The sequence below is a fragment of the Thamnophis sirtalis genome, unplaced genomic scaffold (genome assembly GCF_051295495.1).
Source record: "Thamnophis sirtalis isolate CommonGarterSnake01/CBP01778 unplaced genomic scaffold, rThaSir2_p1.2 scaffold_3, whole genome shotgun sequence".
NCBI classification, from domain to species: domain Eukaryota; kingdom Metazoa; phylum Chordata; class Lepidosauria; order Squamata; family Natricidae; genus Thamnophis; species Thamnophis sirtalis.
The window spans coordinates 171,700,491-171,716,495 of NW_028261383.1; the positions used below are offsets into that span (position 1 = coordinate 171,700,491).

A 16,005-nucleotide genomic window follows, 5' to 3' on the forward strand; every position below is an offset into this window, starting at 1 on the left:
TACTTTTATGTTTGTGTATAGATGCATGCAGAAGTTTTTGCATGTGTGCGCACATGCTGTGTACATAAGGTTAATAATTAAATTGAATGTTATATACACATACTGTGCAGAAGTGAAGCATCAAAATTTATATAACACAAAAATACAATGATCAGCTTTAAAATATTTTTTCCCAATATTTGTTGGCCTCTCGAGCGACTCTATTTAAAAAAAAACAGTTTTTTTTAAAAATAAGAGTCGCTGTTTTCGCTAGGTATAATTACAGATTGTACAGTTACAGAGACTAATTTGATTTTGAACTTAACAACGGCAGCAAGATTGTTGGTGGCGCAGTACTGGAAGAAGGAAGAATTGCCTACTATTCAAGAATGGACGTTAAAAGTAGTAAACTTAGCAGAGATGGGCAAAATCTCAGCATATTTGAAGGACCATTCAGATGAGAAATACAAGCTGGAATGGAGAAGATGGATTGTACTACATTCAAAATAAATATCGGACTAAGAAATTTCAATTAGCTTATGAATGAATGAACAAGGAAGGTTACAACTTATCTAAAGTTAGCTTAATAAAAGGGGAGTTAAAGTACAAGAGGGAGGTAGGATGCTATAGTTAGTTAGCTTATCTTTATGTATGGTTGTTAAATGTTTATACCCTGTATTTTGCTCTGGGAAGTTGGGGGGAGGGAGGGAAGGGGGGAAAATATTTGTAAAATCTAATAAAACTCTTCAATAAAAAAAAACACAGGGAAAAAACGAAGGACAAGAAAAATAATTATAACACACAGACATTTCTGCTGGGTTTTCAACTAGGAAACTTAGAAGGCAACTCTTTCTACTTGCATTTTTACGCGCTTTCCAACTGCTAGGCTGGCAGCTCAGACAAGCAACGGGAGCTCATCCCGTTACGTGGCACTAGGGATTCGAATCGCTGAACTGCCAACCTTTCTGATCAACAAGCTCAGCGTCTTAGCCACTGAGCTACCGCGTCACCTGTCAGGAGAGTAGCTTTCATCGAATCTGAGTTAATAGGACACAACATTGATGTCCCAAGGCAGAGGTGGGTTTCAACCGGTTCGCGGCAGTCCCCGCGAACCGGTTGGTCGGCGAACCCAGAAGTAAGTAACTTCCGGGAACGGCGAAGGGCCCACCCGCCCGCGCTCCTTACCGGTCTTTGAAGGCTTCTGCGCTTCCACGTAGGCGCATGGCACATACAGCGCCTGCGCGAGTCTCCGCGAGCAGCTGGAGCATCGCGCAGGCGCTAAGACGCATGCGTGAACTGCGCGCGTGCACAAGGACGCCACCAGCCCAGTTCCAACCGAACCGGTTGGAACGGGATTAGCAACCCACCCCTGTCCCAAGGTTTTCTAACATCAGAAGAACAGAGGAGCCATAGGTGTTCCATATTTGGATAGCCATCCAAAGTGCTTCAGTTCTGCCATTTCTTACCAGCTGCCAAGAACTTGCTTGGCTTAACTTCCTCTACCCACAGAGAAAATATTACTCTCTCCTAGCATAGACTTGTGCCTGCGCATATACACACCCACGCATGCATGCACATACTTCCACAAACACTCAAGTTTCATAACTTTGGGAACCTCCTCACTCAGTTCCTGAGAATCTCCAGAGGCAACTAGTTTACTCTGCATGCTTCAGCCCAGTGCATGGAGCAGGCTTGCAGCCCCGGAAGGGAGAAACATCTTCAGATCAACAGATTATACACAGTATAATTCGAGTATTTTACGTCTGGTAGAATTTTTAAAGAAGTTGTCAGTGTTTTTTAACTGCTTATTTTAACCAAACTGACTTTATGTGGGTAACAATAGGCTCCGCAATGATAAAATAAAATAGAATACTTGGGTCTAGTTTAAAGGAGGAAGAGCAACTGAGTTACAAGTTCTTCCATGCAGCCACTAGCAGAGAGAGAGAGAGAGAGAGAGAGAGAGAGAGAGAGAGAGAAAGAGAGAGAGAGGGAGGGAGAGACAGAAAGAGAAAGAGAAAGAGAGAGAGAGAAAGAGAGAGAGAGAAAGAGAAAGAGAGAGAGAGAGAAAGAAAGAGAGAGAGAGGGAGGGAGAGACAGAAAGAGAGAGAAAAAGAGAGAAAGAGAGAGGGAGGGAGGGAGAAATAATATTGAGCTGTGTCTTGTAGGAACCCGAGTTCTGTGACTTTGTGGAAATAAGAAAAAATGACCAAGAATATAGCAATAGGCAAAAATCCATCTTATCAAGAAACTCAGTTTTAATAGAATAGCAACAAGAAACAAGTTTGTACCTCCTATGACTGGAGATATATTCCAATTCAGTGGGCAATGCCTACTGAAATCTCCAAAGCTAGAGGGATGGCTGCAAAGGGCCATAGTAGTAAAACAGGAATCACGCAAAGGTTCCCAGGCTGCATCATATAGGAAGGTCACAGAATCCAGATTTTCAGGATTAAAAAAAAGAAAACCCACAACTGAACCCAAACAGGTTTTTAATTATATATATGAAACACGCAGAATACAGAAAACAGCTTTCCATAAATATCTGATATTTGGAGGCTATTATTCTGGCATAAAGGGCCAACAAGAATCACATGCAACCTTTCAGAACCTGAGTAAAAGGTTCCTCAAACAGCTCACAGGAGTCTCTGGGCTAGCTACCCTGAGATCCGTACAGAGGTGGGTTCCTACCAGTTTGCACCTATTCGGTAGAACCGGTTCGTCAAATCTACCGAACCGGTTAGAAGAGGTTCCACCAGTGGACCCGGAAAGCAGGCCACACCTACAGAAGAGGTTCCAAATTTTTTTGAAACCCACCCACACAAACACACCCACACACCCACACAGAGAGACAGACAGACAGACAGACTGACACAGAGAGTCAGAGAAAGAGAAAGAAAGAAAGAAAGAAAGAAAGAAAGAAAGAAAAAAAAAGAGTGAGAGAGAGATGAAAGAAAAAAAGAAAAAAGGGACAGAGAGACAAAAGGAAGGAAAGAGAGAGAGAGAGAGAAAGAAAGAAAGAAAACACATGGCCGGCAAGCCACTCCCACCAGGTCACATGGCCGGCAAGCCACTCCCACAAAGGAGGCCACACCCACAGAGTAGGTTCAAAAATTGTTTGAAACCCACCACTGGATACGTAGCAAGGCAGCCTTGTAGCCTCTAGAATTATCTCTGTAGAACAGATTCAAATCTGATTTAAAGGCTGCATTTAGAATTGGAAAGTTTCCTAGTCTTGGACAGCCCCAATGTGTCCTGTGCTAAATAAACACAAGACATGCTTGAATTTAGGAGTTCAGTATTTTGTACTTAAGTTAGCAATGCCTGTTCTGTGTCACTTTACTGTGATGCCGAGCAGGCGTCCATGAAAAGCAAGATTTGAGTCGCAGAAGCTGGTGAGGCTTGGACACTGGCTGCCCATCCCACAAAATTGGCAGAAGGCCAGGACTCCCCATGGAGTTCCCCAAAAGGTCAAGGGAGGCTGAAGGGAATTGCCAGCGTGCCTTCTTGCTTCCGACAACTTCGGACAATCAGTCAACACCTTGTCTTCAAATCAGAATCTCATCCAAAAGAAGGCAGTCTGAATTTAAGATTCCAGCCACCCCAAAACCAGGAAGAGAAGGCAGAGAAAAACATCACCAGCCTCTATTACGGTAGCCAGTAAGCCAATCTTCCTCCTTTTACAGATAAATGATCAGGGAAGCAAAATATTCTTTTTAGGTATGTGAAGTATTGTTCTGCATGAAACATTTGAATGTTGAATGTTGAATGTTGATTTTATTTATATGCCGCCCTTTTCCCCCAAAGGGGACTCAGGGCGGCTCACAACTCAACCAGGGAAGGGGGATACAGACAGAAAATTAAAACGACACAGAAACAATACATAATTTAAAATACACAACAGTCATACCAATTAGAGACAGGGGCAATAGTTCTTAGCCCCAGGCCTGTCTGAACAGCCAGGTTTTAAGGGCTTTGCGGAAGGCCTGGAGGGTGGTGAGGGTTCGAATCTCCACGGGGAGTTCGTTCCAGAGGGTCAGAGCAGCCACAGAGAAGGCTCTCCTCCGGGTAGTCGCCAGCCGGCATTGGCCGGCAGATGGAATTCGGAGGATGCCTAATCTGTGGGATCTAATTGGTCTAGTGGAGGTAATTGGCAGCAGGCGGTCTCTCAAGTACCCAGGTCCAATACCATTTCATAGCAAAGCAGTGACGTGCGGTGAGGTTTATGGCTGGTGAGGCAGTCCTCTCCCACGACACCCCACAGACTAAAGCACTTTCTTTCGCCCGCCTGTGTTTGCGGCAGCCCATTGCCTGTTCCATGCCAGTCTGCCAATTTTGAGGTGGCCGCACGAGTTAGCCAGCCACTCAGCAGAGGCCAAAGGCTCCTCATTATCTACCAGCTGCTAGCAATCATTTTGGCATTTTTCTTTTTGCGTGCACCTCAGTTTCTTTCTCCACGTTGCCCATACATTTGCCTTGCGGAAGTCAGCCAGCCGCCACTTTTAACTAGAAAACAAAGATTTCTTACTGGAAAAAAGGCGGCTTTATGAAAACATGTTGATCCATGGGGGTGGGTGGGAGAGGACTGTTGAGTCCCTCCGGGCTGAATGGAGTTGTGCTCATAAAGAATGCTCTCTTTTCAACAGGCGCATGCCGCTCTCCAATAAAGCCATGAAAGATATTAGCTCTTCCAGAGTTCTTTAGGCAGAATTGTCTTGTGAATGAGAGGTTTTGTTCGAAAAGAGTGCAAGACTGGTCTACAAAGCACTCCATTGTTTAGAACTGGAGCCTTATGAATTCAGCATGCCTACTGATTCTTCCTTTTACTCAGGAAACAAGAAAGGAAAATAAGTAAATGAGCCAAGCATCACAAGGCAAACCCAGGGCTCATGACTTTACGTTCGCTTCAAAGGAGCCATATGAGCAAAAAAGGGGGCCAGGGAAAAAATAATTGATTAAGGGTGGTGAAAATACTTCCCTTCACTGTCGCTTTTCCAGGTCATATTCTTCCAACCATTTTAGTTCGTTTTTCCACAAGCTGGACGCCAAAATTATCAATAAGTGTTAACTGGGTGAAAAATAAGGGAAGGGTTTCGAATGTGTAAGTATACAAATGTCAATGACTCCTCCTTCGCCCATATATGCCTTTCAAGTTTAGAATAAAACATCCAAATCAGGCAATCATATGTCAGATTTTCTTTTTTTTTAATGCCAAGAACTAAACCCGATTGCTTTCCACGCTGTTTGTTTTTTTAAAAACAACCCAGAGTTTGTTTATTTTTTTAAAATTTTATTTTAAACACATCAACAAAAACAGACACATGACTTAAAACAACATAGGAACAAGGAGTTCCATCATATATCATACAGCAGTTCCGTATCGGTTTCTTTACAGTTAGTGTTTTCCCTTCTATACATTTCTATCTTGCATTCGTGGTCCCCTTATTCCTTATCCATTTTTAGAGTTTGTTTAGAAACAGTAGACAAGCTTTCCTGAGTGAAAGTGTTCAAGTGCTTGCAGCCATTTTCCAATTTACTCATGTTTTCAGGATTTATCAGAATACTGTGGAACTGTTCAACAATATTATTGCTGTTTTGCAGGCTAGAGGGTACAGGAGTGGGTGTTGGGGTGTAGACTGAAGATGGCACAATATGTTTTTTTTCTAAAATAACTGAATGAGTTTATGACTGGCAGGTTTTTAAAGGAAGGATCTGTCGGATCACGCAATGCATCTTATCCTTTCTTTAGAATCATCTACGCAACGTGAGTCACAAAAGGCTCGAGTAAGAAACTGATCACTGAACAATGGAAAATGAATAAATTCTTCTTGTTCCTGTCCTACCTACTGTATTCTAGCCAAAAGTAATAGGTTCTCAAGTTTCACTCATGGATAAATAAGCCGTCCCATCCAAAGACGCTAAAGAGTTAACAGTCCCAGACCATCAAAGAGAGAATAGCAATAACAATAGCAGTTAGACTTATATAGCGCTTCATAGGGCTTTCAGCCCTCTCTAAGCGGTTTACAGAGTCAGCATATCGCCCCCAACAATCCAGGTCCTCATTTTACCCACCTCGGAAGGATGGAAGGCTGAGTCAACCCTGAGCCGGTGAGATTTGAACCGCCGAATTGCGGATAGCAGTCAGCTGAAGTGGCCTGCAGTACTGCACTCTACCCACTGCACCACCACAGCTGAGTATCAAGAGCTATAGCAGTGGAGTGGCATGGCCATTAAATTGCAACAAGGCTGTTAAGTTTTGAATCATCCTTTCTTAGCGATAGTATCCTATTTATCTCTTGCTCGGTGTCCATTGCGGACTTAAGGGTCTGCTTTTTTATCTAGTTTAGCTTTGCTTGAGATATGAAACGTTCTTACTTTTCCATACAAAGTTGTTCCTCTAGGGTTGCTTCAGAGATGACAAGACAAAGAAGAGCTTGTTCAAACCCTCCCAAGACTCAAGCCCATTCTATCTGGGAGCTGATTATATACACAGAGAAAGAAGCCCCATTATTTCCTTGTCTTCATCCCAAACACTTTTTCCATTCCAGATTAGACCATGTCTAACTACAGATGTAGACATCATTCTGCACATACATATACCATACCTCCTGCGGGCATTGGGGTTGATACAAATCAGATCAGCACCTCCTCTCTCTAAATCAGATTAAAAACAGGAACAGAAACCCAAGTGGGAGTGATAAAGCTACGTAGAAGGAAAAAGATGTGTGGATAGAAGTGGGAAGAGAAGATGAAGGAGCTTAATAGTAGCATCTGATAAAACAACACACCTTTTTGGATTGAATTTAGCTTGAGGTATACGGTACAGTATGTCAGTTTGAGGTGTTCTTGGGTCTTTGCATGGAATCTCAAAGGCTTCACTTAAGTACATAGGGACAGAATTCAAAGTTAGTTTGATTTGGGGCAGGGAGGGGGATGAAAGAAATAAATTAATGTCTTAAGCCTCTGAAAAACTTATTTTGCATTTTAACTTTCATCAACCAAGTTATCACATTCTAAATGGACCAAAATTTGGAGCCGCGATCATTTTAGGGAACTGTCAGCACCTCTCCATTTAATAATTAGGAAAGAAAGACCATGAGACTCCATACGTGGAAAATCAAATGTACTTTTACTAATTAAAAATGGTTAAAGAGCGGTTGCATAGCGAAGTCTGATTAATTAGGCGCGAAAGCAGTTGATATATAGAATAGCCCATTCCACACCCCCTGGCATCATAGGCCTAGTCCAATCATAAGTCCTTCAAGTGTCAGGTGTGAGATAACTTCAAAAGGCATCATGAAGATGGAATGTCGGTGCCGTTAGTCCAGGCGGGAAACACCCACGCATGCGCAGTCTGACCATCCAGAGAACTCCAGAACATTCCTCCAGCACAACGAGTAACCCCACCCAAATACCATGCCCTCCCTCCCCGTTTCATGGCAGCTGAAGCAACAGCAAAGCAGAAGCTGACAGGAACTTGTTCTTGGGGTTGCAAGAAGTAGAGCTGAGTTATTTGAGGCTCAAAAGATGCATTTTGCACCCTGAATAGCCAAGAGGATCAGGCATTGTCTCTTTACTTTTTCACTAATATAGCTGTACAAAACCAGCAATGTCTTCTCCTAAAAATAGACCATTATGGCTTCCTAGATACTTTTTACAATCTACTGGAATTTTATATACACACGTCACGTGGGTACATGTGATGATGAATTAACATTTTAAAAATCAAGTGTAAAAAAAAGTGAGTAACAAAATGAGGAGGAGGAGGAGGAGGAGGGTGGAAACTGAATGTTGAAATGCATTCCTGAAATAGCAATAGCAATAGCAGTAGACTTATATACTGCTTCATAGGCCTTTCAGGCCTCTCTAAGCGGTTTACAGAGAGTCAGCATATTGCCCCCAACAATCTGGGTCCTCATTTTACCCACCTCGGAAGGATGGAAGGCTGAGTCAACCCTGAGCCGGTGAGATTTGAACCGCTGACCTGCTGATCTAGCAGTAGCCTGCAGTGCTGCATTTAACCACTGCGCCACCTTGGCTCTTAGGTTCTGAAACAGGGCGCATCAGAAAAAAATTATTGATTGATTGATTGATTGATTGATTGATTGATTGAATTTATAGGCCGCCCAATCCTGAAGGACTCCGGGCGGCTTACAAAGAAGGAAGAAAAAATAAAATAAAATAAAAATAAAAAGAATAATTTAAAATTCTCAACACACACTCGTTCTAATCGGGGCTGGACCTTAACAATAAGGTCAACAGCCCCAGGCCTGCTGGAACAGCCAGGTTTTAACAGCTTTCCTGAAGGCCATGAGAGTGGGCAAGGCCCGGACCTCTGGGGGTAGCTGATTCCAAAGGGTCGGAGCAGCCACAGAGAAGGCTCTCCTCTGGGGACCCGCCAGCCGACACTGACTGGCTGACGGCATCCGAAGGAGGCCTAATCTGTGGGATCTTATCGGCCGTTGGGAGGTATGTGGCAGTAGGCGGTCTCGCAGGTACGCTGGTCCTAAGCCATGTAAGGCTTTAAAGGTAATAACCAACACCTTGAATTGCGTCCGGAGACCAAATACAATATGAAACAGGGAGCATCAAAAAAATAAAAATAAAACAGGGGGCATTGCAAAAATGCAATATTGGGAAGAACAGAAGACTCTAGGGCTCTAAGAAACAAATAAAAAACGAAGAGCTGCAAGAAAGCTCTTTTATCAGCAGCCTTTGGCAATTTAAAAACCTTGAAATTGGTGTGGGGGAGGCATTACCTTCTGAATGGTATACCGATGCATATTCTTTTGCCATTGCCAAGCACTTCGCCACCATTTCGCAGGTTTCCAAGCTCTGACAAACTTGCCAAAGGAGTGTAAATGATCTTCAGCTCACTAAAAGTTATTCCCAGCTTGACTGAAGCAGCAAAAATGCTTCAGGAAAATAAGTATGCTTTGTTCACTCCTTCCTTCATACTAGGCAAAATAGGTAAATGGGTGTGTGCGGCTATTTTCCACGCTCCTTCCTTTGAAGTTTTGGCAGGGGATCATCTGCTGTTTCCATAGCACATGAGGCTAACATAAGCACCTTGTCTCCAGGAATGAATGCCACATAGCAACGGCTTTATTGGAACCACATTTTCCAAATATTTCCGATGCCCTTATCTAAGCCCTTGGAACTGCAGACTGATGTAGCTAGAGGCTACAACTTACATGCTTTTGAGCAGGAGGCAGCTCCATTCTCCACACCCGTTTGTTGTCTCCTAGAAGCGGCGCACTGCAGAGTCAGGTATACATCAGGATTGAAGTTCAAAAGAACAAGCCCGTTTTACCTATGGAGACACCCAGAAGTAAGGAATAATACCTTGATTCAATGGTGGGGATATTCTTTTTATATGCTGTAGTAGCTGAATAGAGCCACACATGTTTTGGTGGCAATTCACTAAGAGTGCACAAAGCTAAGGTGACCGGACGTCCCGCTTTTGGCGGGACAGTCCCGATTTCTAATAATTTGTCCCGCGGCGTTTTAAAAAAGTCCCAATTTTTGGAAAGAATGCACGACGCAGTCCTCTCCCCCGGCACCCCACTGATTAAAGCACTTTCTTTCGCCCATAGCAGAGCTCGAGGGTGTCAGGAGGGTGCGTGCCGGGAGGAGAGGAGAGGAGGAGAGGAGAGATTCTTCCCAGCACGCACCCCGCTTCCTTTCGCCTGCCCGATCTCTGCTGCGGGCGAAAGGAAGCGCTTTAGGCAGTGGGGTGCGTGCTGGGAGGAATCTCTCCTCTCCTCCTGGCACGCACCCCACTGATTAAAGCGCTTTCAGTGGGGTGCGTGCCAGGAGGAGAGGAGAGAATCCATATAGACCAAATTTTTAATGAAGAACATCCCCCCCCCCCACCCTCGTCAATGGTGTCCCGCTTTACCAATGTTAAAATCTGGTCACCTTACACAAAGCAGACCAGATCTATCATTCATTTAAAGCTTTGGTAGAAGGAAAAGGAGAGCCCAGATTCCCTTTTTTGCCAGAACTTACATCAGCTACCACAGTACGCTCGGCTTTGTATCAGGATCCGGCTTAAGGCCGAAGCTTCCCAGACATGAATGTAGTAGGCAACTTGTTTTGTTGCAGGCAGGAAAGACATGATCACATATCAGGCCTATATACTTATATATGGCATGCTAAACTTCCACAATGATTAAGAAATAATAAAAACACAGTGCACAATACATCCAAGACAATCATTATAAAACCTACTCATAAAAACAATAGGTAGCCAAAGGCCATCCAGGAAATCTGCCTTTGAAAGCAGATGTCCAGAAGGGCATTGAATAGAAGGCCAGTCTTATAATTTTTATAGAGGGGGGGCTGTTCTATAGCATAGGCACCATGAGGGAGGGTCCCTGCTTTCTGATCTTAGCTCCCACCACTTCACAAAAACAGGGTACCACAAGCAGCCTTTTCCAGGATGACCTCCTCAAATGCATCTGGCTGGCTGGAGTAGTTGTTCCTGTATGTTTTCTGGTTCATTGGACTAATACTGTAATCCAATATGCACCTCGTATACAAGATGGGGTATGGAGAAGCATTCCAAGCCTAGAAGCTGCCAACAAAATGCCATAGGATTGGCACCCATCTCTTTAGACAGCCTAAACTCTAAGGGAAGAAATTTGGTACAAAACTAGACCAGGCTTGTCTCCATCATCATCAGGGGGTAATGATGATAGTTAACAGGCCAATTGATCCTTCATAAATAACTTGGAGAAAATGAGGTCTCTGGAATGGGAGAAGACCTGAAAGTATTTCCAGCAGGAGTAGGTGGTAATCATGACCTGACAAAAGCGCGCTGACAAAACCGCATCGCTAAAACCGTGACGTCATCAACGCGCCGACAACAGTGCGCCGACAACAGCGCGTTGACAGAAGGACGATTTAAGGGTGATTTAAGTTAAGGTAAGGGTTAGGTTTAGGTTTAGGGTTAGCGTTACGTTTAGGGTTAGGGTTAGGTTCACAGCGCGCTTCTGTCGCTGCGCTGTTGTCGGTGCAATTTAGAACTTGTTTTGTCACCGCAGTTTAGTCGGGCGCGGTTTTGTCGGTCGCCCTTTTGTCGGTGAACCGGCGGTAATATAGATGGCCTAAACAAATGACATCTAAGTCGACGTATGAACTGAGTTGTTATAAACAAACTGAATACAAGTTAAAAGATTCAGCCAACTATCTTTCTGTACATAGCAAAGACGGTGCTGTTTAAAGATGCATTCATATCCTCTGTTTTTCAGTGTGGTTGAGGGAGAGATCAGGTAGAATCTCAATACAGTAAAGGAAGTTTGACCAAATCTGTTGCTCTTAGATATATGTAGCAGCACTGTGGTCTGAGATGAAGCAGAGGAGGTAGAGTAGTAAAGGCATAACAAGTGTGCAAGAAGAAATCTGCTAAATGTAAGTGAGACACTTTCTTAGTTAAGTTGAATCTAGATTAAGAACAAATTTACAATAAAAATAAGAAAAGCTAAGAATATCCTTTATGTCCCTGATACTGCAGGTTCTAAGAAAACAAAATAGATTCAACACTAGCTGGAACCCATCTCAATTTATTTCAAGAAAATACAATGGTCCAAATAATTCAAACCAGGCTTTAGATGAAAGATACGTTTTTTTGAATTGAAACTGGACAGCAAGTCACAACTGCAATGCTCCAGATATTCTCAGCACGGAGGACAAAACCTTCAGTATAAATGAGCAAGTTGTCCAAATGCACAATGCAACAATTGTCCAAATTCATAAAAATGTCATTCAAAAATCCTAAGAAGGCGAACGGGCTGCATGCCAATCTAAACAGAATTACTTTACTGTACATTTGCATTCCCCATAATAAGGATCAAATGCAGTTAAGTCTTGATGCCTTCTTTAATGTAGATTAGATTGTAAGCTGCCTAACACCCAAGCTATTAAAAACGTGCACCTTCTGCACAGTGGTGGGTTTCAAAAATGGTTCGAACCTACTCTGTGGGTGTGGCCTCCTTTGTGGGAGTGGCTTGCCACCCATGTGACCGGATGGGAGTGGCTTGCCGCCCATGTGACCGGATATGAAGATGCCGACGACACTTGTCAGAACCACCTTAAATTACCTTTCACACAGCACTGGCATGCATAAGAATATGATGCAAACTTGTTTTTTAAAAGACATCTTTGGTTTGCGTTAAAACAACTTCAACACACGCAATGTTCTGATTGCACCACAAACGCAGGAGTCATCCTTACCTTTCACAGAGGCTCTGAGTTTTATAAATATGAGCATGATAGTGTAGAATAATCCTATCCAAGGACCAGTGGTGGGTTTCAAAAAAGTTTGGAACCTCTTCTGTAGGTGTGGCCTGCTTTCCGGGTCCACTGGTGGAACCTCTTCTAACCGGTTCGGTAGATTTGACGAACCGGTTCGGTAGATTTGACGAACCGGTTCGGTAGATTTGACGAACCGGTTCTACCGAATAGGTGCGAACTGGTAGGAACCCACCTCTGCTTCTGCAGCTATTCCACTAGTTCAGAAATGATAGGAAGATGTTAACAGTTGTAGAGTCCAGGAGCCAATAATTATGGTTTCTCTATTATGTGGCCCATAGATAGAGGAACCCTGGTGGCGGTGTGGGAAGGGGATAGATAAAGCCTTTTCTCATTGGGTAGGCCAACACTGTATTGAGCATTGGGTAATAGAGCCGAGGTGGCGCAGTGGTTAGGGTGCAGTACTGCAGGCCACTAAGCTGCCCAGAGTCATTGACTGATTAGGTGGCTGTAGAAATTGAATTAAACAATCAATACTACAGAAAGTCAATTCTGTGTTCAAGAACTTACTTATAAAACATGTCCACTTCAGCTGACTGTTATCTGCAGTTCAGCAGTTCAAATCTCACCGGCTCAAGGTTGACTCAGCCTTCCATCCTTCCGAGGTGAGTGAAATGAGGACCCAGACTGTGGGGGCTGATTCTGTAAACCGCTGAAAGCCCTATGAAGCGGTATATAAGTCTAGTTGCTATATACATACCAGTGGTGGGATTCAAATTTTTTTTTGCTACTGGTTCTGTGGGTATGGCTTAGTGGGTGTGGCAGGGAAAGGATACTGTAAAATGTCAATTCCCTCCCATCTGTAGGGGAAGGTTACTGCAAAATCCTCATTCCCTCCCGATCAGCTGGGACTTGGGAGTCAGAGAATAGATGGGAGCAGGGCCAGTCAGAGGTGGCATTTACCAGTTCTTCAAAAAATTTCCGCTACCGCTTCTCCAGAACTGGTCGGAACCTGCTGAATACCACCTCCGATACACATATCTCTCGTATGTGTGTGTCTGTGTGTATGAAATATATGTATTTCATGTATACATTAAAACCGTAGTCAGAGGCATTTTCATGACCTTATCACTCAAATGACAAGTACTGGCAGTTTGGTATTCAATACAAGCCTGTAAGATGCATTATTTGTGTGATGATGCCATAATAAACATGTCAACATTTATTCCTTTTCACAGACATTTCACAAACTTAACCTAGGATAGGATTAGTTGATGCATTTGCTTTGCTTTGAGGAGTGATTCATCTTTGGGGCTTTTAATTTTTTTTTTTAAGGTTTTCAATTTCTGATATCACAACAGCAGTCTTTATTTACAAAATGAATGCTTATAGCAATAGCAATAGCAGTTAGACTTATATACCGCTTCATAGGGCTTTCAGCCCTCTCTAAGTGGTTTACAGAGTCAGCATATGGCCCCAACAGTCTGGGTCCTCATTTCACCCACCTTGGAAGGATGGAAGGCTGGATCAACCTTGAGCCTGTGAGATTTGAACCGCCGAACTGCAGCTAACAGTCAGCTGAAGTGGCCTGCAGTACTGCACCCTAACCACTGCGCCACCTAGGCTCCTACTTTTATTTTAAGAAGAGGAAGGTATTTTTTTTTTAAAAGGCAGTGATACTTGTGCTCCTTTCAAATTTGCAATATTTCTCTAAGACCTCACTGACCCCAGGTTACCCTGCTTCAGAATGGAACTTTTAAATTGTAATTACTTAAGATATCATGAAAAAAATCCTGCTTATTACAACCGAAATACTAGAGCAATTACAGTGAGGGCTAACACAAGACTAGGGTTTTCAAACTGTACCCCCATGGAACTCTTAGGTTTTCCCAAAAATTTTAATAGGCAATTTGATGAAAGACTAAGGGGAAAAATCACCCAGATGAAGCCAATTTTCTATTAAAGTACTAGAGCTTTGTTTCTTAATCAGATATTTTATCATCTTTTTTAAAAAAATAACAGGTTCCAAACCTCTGCACTAGACCTCATTTCCTGTTTTTATTCAGCCGTTTGGTTAAAGTCTTGGTTTGCTGACAGTAGAAGTGTAAAAGGATCAAATAATTATCAGACTCCAGTTGAACAGCAGTAAATATTTACATATACTGTATATACTCGAGTATAAGCCTAGTTTTTCAGCCCACTTTTTGGGCTGAAAAAAGCTGCCTCGGCTTATACTCGAGTCAGTGAAAAAATTGCCCGAAATGGAGGAGAAAAAGGGGCGGGGCCATGCCGCTGGGTGAGGCTCGTGAATGGCCCGGCGCCCCTGTGAGTTTCCCCTCCCTCTGTGTCAGTTTGCCGCGCAGCGCGCACCGCACCATCCCCCCTCCTCACGTTCTAATGTAATGCAGGGCTGTCTTACGATTCCCCTTCCTCCCCCTCCTGCCGCTCTGCAACGATGTCCCACCTCCTCCTCGTTATGGCAAGCAGCCACATAGCGATGTCCCACCTCCTCTGGTACAGTGATCCAATGATAGGAATCACTGTGCCGTGTGTCATAGGAGGCGGGACATCGCTCCCGCGGCTGCACGGGACATCATCATCACAGCGGGACATCAGCATTATGAGGTGAGTGAAGTATTTCATTGAATACACCGCTAGTTTACTGTTTTTCTTTGAAATAAATATTCAAAAACATTATTGGTATCTATTTTTATTTTTGAAATTTACCGGTAGCTGCTGCATTTCCCACCCTAGGCTTATACTCGAGTCAATAACTTTTCCAGTTTTTTGTGGTAAAATTAGGTGCCTCGGCTTATATTCGGGTTGGCCTATACTCAAGTATCGGTAGGATCAAAAGTGAAGATGGCACACACACAAAAGTCACGGGGCTTTGATTGCATTGCTATGCCCACCTCTTCACTTTTTTGATCCACATTTCCCATGGATGTTGTTGAAAGGCAGGCTCTTGATATTAATCTCAAAGATTCTGTGCTTACTGTAGGTTGGGAAATTGACACAGAGAGAGACACAGAGAGAGAGAGGGAGACAGAGAGAGAGACAAAGAGAGAGACAGAGGGGGAGAGAGACAGAGAGAGAGAGACAGAGACAGAGAGAGAGACAGAGACAGAGAGAGAGAGAGACAGAGAGGCAGAGAGAGAGAGAGACAGAGACAGAGAGAGACACACACAGAGAGTGTGAAACCACTCATATAGAAAGTGTTTAAGAATAAGAGTATCTAGCCCAACCTATTGGAAAATGAAAAATAAAATAGAAATAGAACACAACAGTAGAAATTAGAATGCTCTACAATCATTTGTTTGAAGTGGTATAGGATTTCCTGCTTGAGCAGGGGGTTGGACTAGAAAACTTCCAAGATCCCTTCCAACTCCATTATTCTGTTATGCAGGAAGTTATCACCCAGCCCTCTCCCAGAAAAATGAATTATCCTAGGAAATATTGAAAAGGCAGAATATTTCTCAATGTGAAAAGAAAGAAACATGTTTTAAAAGACATAATAGCTGCCTGTAGCTTCCTGCCCATCCCCACTTTGTCAATGGGCCATTAAGAAGGCCAAGCTAGTCCACTTTACATAATAAAGACTTCTCCACTTCAGCTCCAGGGGGTGGGTGGGATTAAAGCACGATAATATTGGCCCCAACTGACCACATGGCATCTGAGAACTCATCCATACCTGGATTCAAAACACAGCCTAGAGAGTTGCCCCTGCATGGCCCCATGGGAATCTGACAACCAATCAGAATACATTTCTTACAC

The 16,005-nt window shown here is 43.4% G+C and overlaps 1 protein-coding gene across 3 annotated transcripts in view; it reads right to left on the reverse strand.

Annotated features, from left to right (window-relative positions):
* S1PR2 (sphingosine-1-phosphate receptor 2) overlaps window positions 1–16,005 on the reverse strand; it is a 75,312-nt gene that overhangs the window by 22,152 nt on the left and 37,155 nt on the right. The window contains exon 1 of one of the 3 annotated variants that reach the window (XM_087710950.1): window positions 9,171–9,365. The exons of the other annotated variants lie outside the window; for them this stretch is intronic. The gene's annotated coding sequence lies outside the window, so the exon portion shown is untranslated. Of the gene's footprint in view, window positions 1–9,170; window positions 9,366–16,005 lie in introns of those variants that run through there. 3 annotated transcript variants of the gene reach the window in all.